Source organism: Anomaloglossus baeobatrachus, chromosome 6 (genome assembly GCF_048569485.1).
Source record: "Anomaloglossus baeobatrachus isolate aAnoBae1 chromosome 6, aAnoBae1.hap1, whole genome shotgun sequence".
Lineage (NCBI taxonomy): Eukaryota > Metazoa > Chordata > Amphibia > Anura > Aromobatidae > Anomaloglossus > Anomaloglossus baeobatrachus.
The window spans coordinates 327,101,270-327,108,455 of record NC_134358.1 but is presented as its reverse complement, the minus strand read 5'-3'; the positions used below and the strand labels follow the sequence as shown (position 1 = coordinate 327,108,455).

At 45.3% G+C, this 7,186-nt stretch overlaps 1 pseudogene; it reads left to right on the top strand.

The window, feature by feature from the left end:
* Window positions 1-1,188: 1,188 nt before the first annotated feature.
* LOC142244329 (Golgi reassembly-stacking protein 2 pseudogene) lies at window positions 1,189-2,416 on the top strand (annotated as a pseudogene).
* Window positions 2,417-7,186: the final 4,770 nt, after the last annotated feature.

Sequence of the window (7,186 nt, the reverse complement as noted above, 5' to 3'; positions counted from 1 at the left end):
TTTCCCTGTAATCGTAAGGACCAGAACAAGACAGTGATCAGATTATTGATGGGGATCGGTAAATGGCGGGAAAAAAATGGCGCAATTTATTATTTTTCTTTATTAAAACCCATAAAAAATGTAATACAAATGTATTGTTGAGGTCGTGTTCACACGTAGTGTAAATGCTGTGTTTTTTTCTGCCGCTGTCCGCACCACGAGCGCAATAACAATCTTCTCTGATTATTGCGTGTTTGCGGTATTTTTTATGCATTGTCCCTTTTTTGACACATGTTGAGGGCAGATGTGAATCCGGAACATTATAAAGAAAAAAAAACACCAAATCCGCGCAGTTCAGCAGCGTCTTCAAACATAAAAGGGGCAGAGATTTCATGATGTCTCATCCACTTTGCTTGGACATTTAGTCCGTGTTCACATGTAGTGTAAATGCTGCATTTTTTCTGCTGTTTTTTTTGCACATTTATTCTGCTGTGTTTAATTATCCAAGTAAAGTGGATTCCACGAGAAGACTCCGCTGAACTCTGCGGCTTTGATGCTTTTTTTCTGTACAGGTTTCTATGTGGATCTTAAAAAAACCCAGGAAAAAGCTTCTCTGTACAATAAAAACACTTAAAAATGCAGATTCACATCTGAACGAAAAACACATTAAATAATGGAGAAAAGGCAGAAAAAAACAGCAAAAATGGAATAATCAGAGTAGATTGTTATTGTGTAGTTTGGTGCCGACAGCAGCAGAAACATAAAAAACCTGAGATTATGCAGCATGTGAACACGGCTTTATAGGCACAAATAAGCAACATGTCATATAGTGACACATATAAATATAAGAAAATTCTGGCTGCTATGACTATTAACGAACAGTCTGGGGCAACTGCTGAATGACCCTTACTGCCAAATGGGTGTGGGTAGGGGTGTGGCTAGGGGCGTGGTCAAAATTTGACGCGGCGCGCTGTATGCGCCGCTTAATTTGTCCCTCTTTCCTTTCTTCAAAAGTTGGGAGGTATGACCAACAGTACTGCAGCAATGGCGGCTGCGTAGTATATATTAGACCTGGTCCGGTGCCAAAACCACTATTAAGTCAGTGTGCACACTTGTCCGCAAAAACAAAAAGATCCGAGCACAAGGAGCGTCCAGTTTAGGGGCCGCCGCCTAACATGGGTGGTGCAGCAGAGTGTGGAGATCCCTGGCGGAGGGACGGAAGGCTACAACATCCTGCGGGTGCAAGAAAATTCCCCTGGGCACAGAGTGGGGCTGGAGCCATTCTTTGAATTTATAGTCTCCATCAATGGGCTGAGATTGAATAAAGACACTGATTCACTGAAGGATCTTTTGAAGGCCAATGTTGAAAAGCCTGTGAAAATGGTGGTGTATCGCAGCAAGACACTGGAACTGAAAGAGGCAACGGTTACCCCCAGTAATATGTGGGGAGGACAAGGGCTGCTGGGGGTCAGCTTAAGATTTTGTAGCTTTGATGACGCCAATGAGAATGACAATTTTCCTGCAGCATTAGCTGGTTTGAGACCTCACACAGACAACATAATTGGAGCAGACACTGTTATGAATGATCCTGAAGATCTGTTCTCCCTCATTGAGACCCACGAAGGAAAGCCTTTAAAATTGTATGTGCACAGCATGGGCACAGACAACTGTCGAGAAGTGGTCATCACACCAAACTCTGCCTGAGGTGGAGAGGGCAGCTTAGGATGTGGAATAGGTTATTGTAACCTTCACTGCATACCTACGCAACCATTTGAAGAACGAAAGAAGAGCTCTCTGACAGGGCAGTCACCGGCACCTGTGAGTCCTCTAAAAGACGGCTTTACGGAGGTCCAGTTGTCATCTGTAAATTCTCCTCCGACATTGCCTGTTGCAACCACAGGAATAGAACGAAGTCTGTCCGGACTGTCACTTAATGCAAACCCCCTGCTCTCACCAGTGCTTTTAACTCAGGTTTACCAACAGTACCCATATTAACGCCACAAATCAACCAGTCCCTTGCCATTGGCCCTCTCAATCAAACCGTGTCACTACCAGGTCTCATGCCACTGGACTTCCCACATTACAGAATTTATCCAATCTTAACATACCTGCAGCCACCCTAATACCCAGGCCTGGCTTCCCTGATTTGACACACAGTGTGCCAGGCTTGCCACCTATTGGTCCGTTACCAGCACTTAACCTAGCAGGACTCCTTCCACTATCAGTAAATCCTCAGTTCTCCGCATTTCCTATGGCACCTATTGCAAGCGACCCAATCCCTACACTGCCCTACACACTCCCTACACTGCTGGACCAGATCTCCTTACCCTCTGTGGAAAATGGCAAATCTAGAGTGGAGAATACAAGCAGCGCAGACCTTCCCACAGAGAAAGTTACCGTCAGCAGCACAGAAGCAGCGGCAGCTGAATCCTCTTAACATGGATCCCACCAGTTTTTTGTATTTATTAAAGCCACAGAATGTGTTCCCAAAAACAAAAAGATATACGTATTTATCTCCAGGGGGGTCTCCAGGCAAAGGGATATCCATTCCGTATCAGACTCTGCAACAGTTCTACACTGTGTGCAGAATTATTAGGCAAATGATACTTTTATACATGTTGTCCTACTCCAAGCTGTATAGACTTGAGAGCCAACAATCAATTAAGTAAATCAGGTGATGTGCATCTCTGCAATGAGGAGGGGTGTGGTGTAATGACACCAACACCCTATATAAGGTGTGCTTAATTATTAGGCAACTTCCTTTCCTTTGGCAAAATGGGTCAGAAGAGAGATTTGACGGGCTCTGAAAAGTCCAAAATTGTGAGATGTCTTGCAGAGGGATGCAGCAGTCTTGAAATTGCCAAACTTTTGAAGCATGATCACCGAACAGTCAAGCATTTCATGGCAAATAGCCAACAGGGTTGCAAGAAGCGTGTTGGGCAAAAAAGGAGCAAAATAACTGCCCATGAATTGAGGAAAATCAAGCGTGAAGCTGCCAAGATGCCATTTGTCACCAGTTTGTCCATAATTCAGAGCTGCAACGTTACTGGAGTATAAAAAAGCACAAGGTGTGCCATACTCAGAGACATGACCAAGGTAAGGAAGGCTGAAAAACGACCACCTTTGAACAAGAAACATATGATAAAATGTCAAGACTGGGCCAAGAAATATCTTAAGACTGATTTTTCAAAGGTTTTATGGACTGATGAAATGAGAGTGACTCTTGATGGGCCAAATGGATGGGCCAGAGGGTGGATCAGTAAAGGGCAGAGAGCTCCACTCCGACTCAGACACCAGCAAGGTGGAGGTGGGGTACTGGTATGGGCTGGTATCATCAAAGATGAACTTGTGGGACCTTTTCATGTTGAGGATGGAGTGAAGCTCAACTCCCAGATCTACTGCCAGATTCTGGAACACAACTTCTTCAAGCAGTGGTACAGGAAGAAGTCGGTATTGTTCAAGAAAAACATGATTTTCATGCAGGACAATACTGCATCACATGCCTCCAACTACTCCACAGTGTGGCTGGCCAGCAAAGGTCTAAAAGATGAAAAAATAATTACATGGCCACCTTGTTCACCTGATCTGAACCCCATAGAGAACCTGTGGTCCCTCATAAAATGTGAGAGCTATAGGGAGGGAAAACAGTACGCCTCTCGGAACAGTGTCTGGGAGGTTGTTGTGGCTTCTGCATGCAATGTTGATCGTAAACAGATCAAGCAGACAGAATCTATGGAATGTAAGCTGTTGAGTGTCGTCATAAAGAAAGGTAGCTATATTGGTCACTAATTTTTTGGGGTTTGTTTTTGCATGTTAGAAATGTTTATTTCTAAATTTTGTGCAGTTATATTGGTTTACCTGGTGAAAATAAACAAATAATTCTGCACAGTAATAGTCACCTGCAAAAAACAGATATCCTCCTAAGATAGCCAAATCTAAAAAACCCACACTCCACCTTCTAAAAATATTAAGCTTTGATATGTCTTTTGGGTTGATTGAGAACATAGTTGTTGATCAATAATAAAAAAAAATCCTCTAAAATACAACTTGCCTAATAATTCTGCACACGGTGTATATAGCACCGACATTCACCAGGGACAGTTTTCCTAGGGCTGAAGTCACAGACTGAAAACAAGGCCTCAGATAAAGATCTCCTTCGGGTTCATTTCTGCAACCGCTGTCTCTCTCTGGCAGCCATTTATAGCCACTCAAAAGCAGCTGAGAGGACTCTGCTCATACAGCAGTCAGAGGCCTGTCTCTCTCACTCCAGGCCTGCTAGCACGGACCAGGACACTGGCAGCCACCTGTCTCTCCAGTCTCTCTGCTGTGAGTCTCTTCTCTTTCCTTCCCCCTTCTTGTCTTTTCTCCTAACAGCATTCTCCTCTAAGCCTGAGCAGGCCTCTCTGTTGGACAGAAGGAGACACTGCAGCTGGAGTATTTGCAATATCAGCCCTCTCACATGCCAACCCACTTGAGGTTGGAGTCCCCGACACACCTTCCCAAATAAAGTCCTCTAGTACGTAATGCTTGGGAGGTACTCCTTGCGTGGCTTGGATAGTCCTCCTAAGACCTTGGGAGCATTCACTGGTGCCGGGCTCCTCCGAGGGGATAGCATCAGGAGAGGCTAAAGATGAAGCTCCCGCTTGGACATCTGGTACTGCAACTGGAACAGTCACCTGTTCCTGTACGCCGTCACTAGGAGAAAGCACAGGACACACAAGACTCTCCCTCGGGGGCAATATTACAATCGGGGCTGATTTGTAGGCGAGAGAGTTGGTATGGCCCACCATTCTATTTTATCTGGGGTGTCTTCCACCTGCGGTTTAGAGTCAAGCACCTCAGGGGTTGGTACAGGGTCGTCAAACTGACATGGCCTTAGCATATTGCGATGAAAGTTATAAGTCGATGCCCCAGTCCCCCACAGGTTCTACCTCGTACACGGGGATTCCTTGGGCCACCCTCCTTATTACTACGTATGGTGTCGCTTCCCACCAGCCACCTAGCTTGCCCAACCGACGCTTAACCCTTAACAGCACCTTTTCCCCATCAGAGAAGGACTCAGTGTGTACAGGTCGAGAATCTTTAAAATGTATAGCACAGACAAACAGGGGAAAATACCATATTGTAATTTCATCCTAGTGGATTATATCACAATCCCCAATAAACGGATGTCATAGAATATACTCCAAAATTCAAATATGAAACTCGTGTAAAACACGTATAGGAGACTCATTCAAGTTGTTAACATATTAAGTTTTATTAAATATCAGCCAAAAAAGGATAAAATTCATTTTCCATTAATGTAAATATGAGGTAGGTGGATTCTATACTCACCCACCCACCAATAAACCACCCAAATCAGCCCATCATAATCTCCAGAAGGTATATAACCAGCCAGTGCAAATACAATAATAGAACACCATGTGGTCAAATAGTCACATTACAAAACAACAATTTTTAGACTTACCCATGGTGTAAGAACGGAGAGCCTAACAGTGGCGGTTTAGAGATGGGTAGGTGAGTATCCTTCAACCCGGACGCGCGTGTCGCCAAAGCTTCATCAGCGGGGTGCAGGCGAATGGATATTCTCACACCACGCACCTCATTTATAGCAGTGAGTAACCTGATTGTCAGTGACGCACTCCATGTATGTGTAGCGCCGACATAGCGGCGCATGCGCGCAGGACGGGGCACCCGGAAGTGACGTCGCCGCACGGCGGCTCTCATCCCCGAGGCGCACGTCAGAGGGAATTCCCTCGGTGACGTCACCAGACATGCGCATCGGGAATTCTGAGGCCGCCGCGCGACGACATCCGGAAGCCGCGCCCCGAGCGCACGTGCAGCAGCGGCACCCACACACAGGGAATGTTATTATGGTGATCAGTGTGTGATGCACATGAAGAACCTGACCCATCAAAAAATGAAAAGAAGGGGGCAAAGGAAAAAGGAAGAAAAAGGGGGGGGGGAGAGGAAGGGGGAGCATAGGCCATCAAGGTGCTTTGTTAATATATTTACCCGGGCCTGGCGGGCCTTATCCCAAAGTCGCCCCTTATGACATCTTGGAGAGGAAGAAACCTTAAGGACATGCTGGTGAATAGCCACTATGCGGCCAAACCAAGTAATCCCTTTGGTATCTCTGGGGGAGTATCGGGGAGGGGGGGTGGCTGCTTCCCCTGTGAGGATTGCCTGGCCTGCAGGGAAAATAACATCATTAGGTGTTCCTGATGGTAAAAAAACATTTAAGACTCTAAAACGTATCTCCTGTAATAGCACATACGTCGTCTATTTGGCAACCTGTCCGTGCCAAAAGATGTACGTTGGACTCACATCACGGCAGCTTCAGACAAGAATAAGAGAGCATGTCCGTGATATTCTCAACTCAAAACAATGTCTAGATTTGTCACTCCTCAGAACCCTCCCACGACACTTCCATGTTCATCACAGTTGCGATCCCTCAGGACTAAAGGTCAGAGGGATTGATATTCTACACTGTGGCATTAGGGGGGGGGCGATCTAAAAAAGCGGTTGGCCCAAATGGAGTGCCGTTGGATTATCACTCTGGGCACTATGGCCCCCATGGGGCTAAATGAGAAATTAAGCTTTTCCTCCTTTTTGTGAGCCCCCAGCCCTGGGTCTTCCCCTCTTAATGCCTGTCCCACATGGTAATCCATGTGGAAATGTTCATGATTTAGGAACATGGAGGACGTTTGAGAATAAGATCTTTGGTGATGTATTTGGTTGGGATATATGTGACTAAGATCTTGACTAATGGAAGTTTTATGCAGTGTGGCCCTGGGACTCCTTTTAATAGTGTTGTCTTTATGTATTATTTTAACAGTAATTTTTGTGTACACTCTCCTCATTGTTTCCTTGGATTACTGGTGATGAACATATAGGAGTGACCGATTACAAAAAGATAGACTGACCATCTACATTGAACCACGAACCACTACTCTACCATGCTGTGAGCCTTGATGAAAATGAATGCAGCAGCAGGCACATAGCAAGGACTCTGGATTATTGAATTGGATATACCGAAGTGGCTTGTTAATTGTGTTTGTTTATGTGCTTGCTTCCACGTGAATATGTGTATCTGTGGGCTAACAGTATGGGGTATCTGTATGTGGGTGGTGACTCATCCATATATTAGGGGTGGACTTGGGCACATATATATTGTGATGGGATCTTGTTATAGTTATGTTTCATC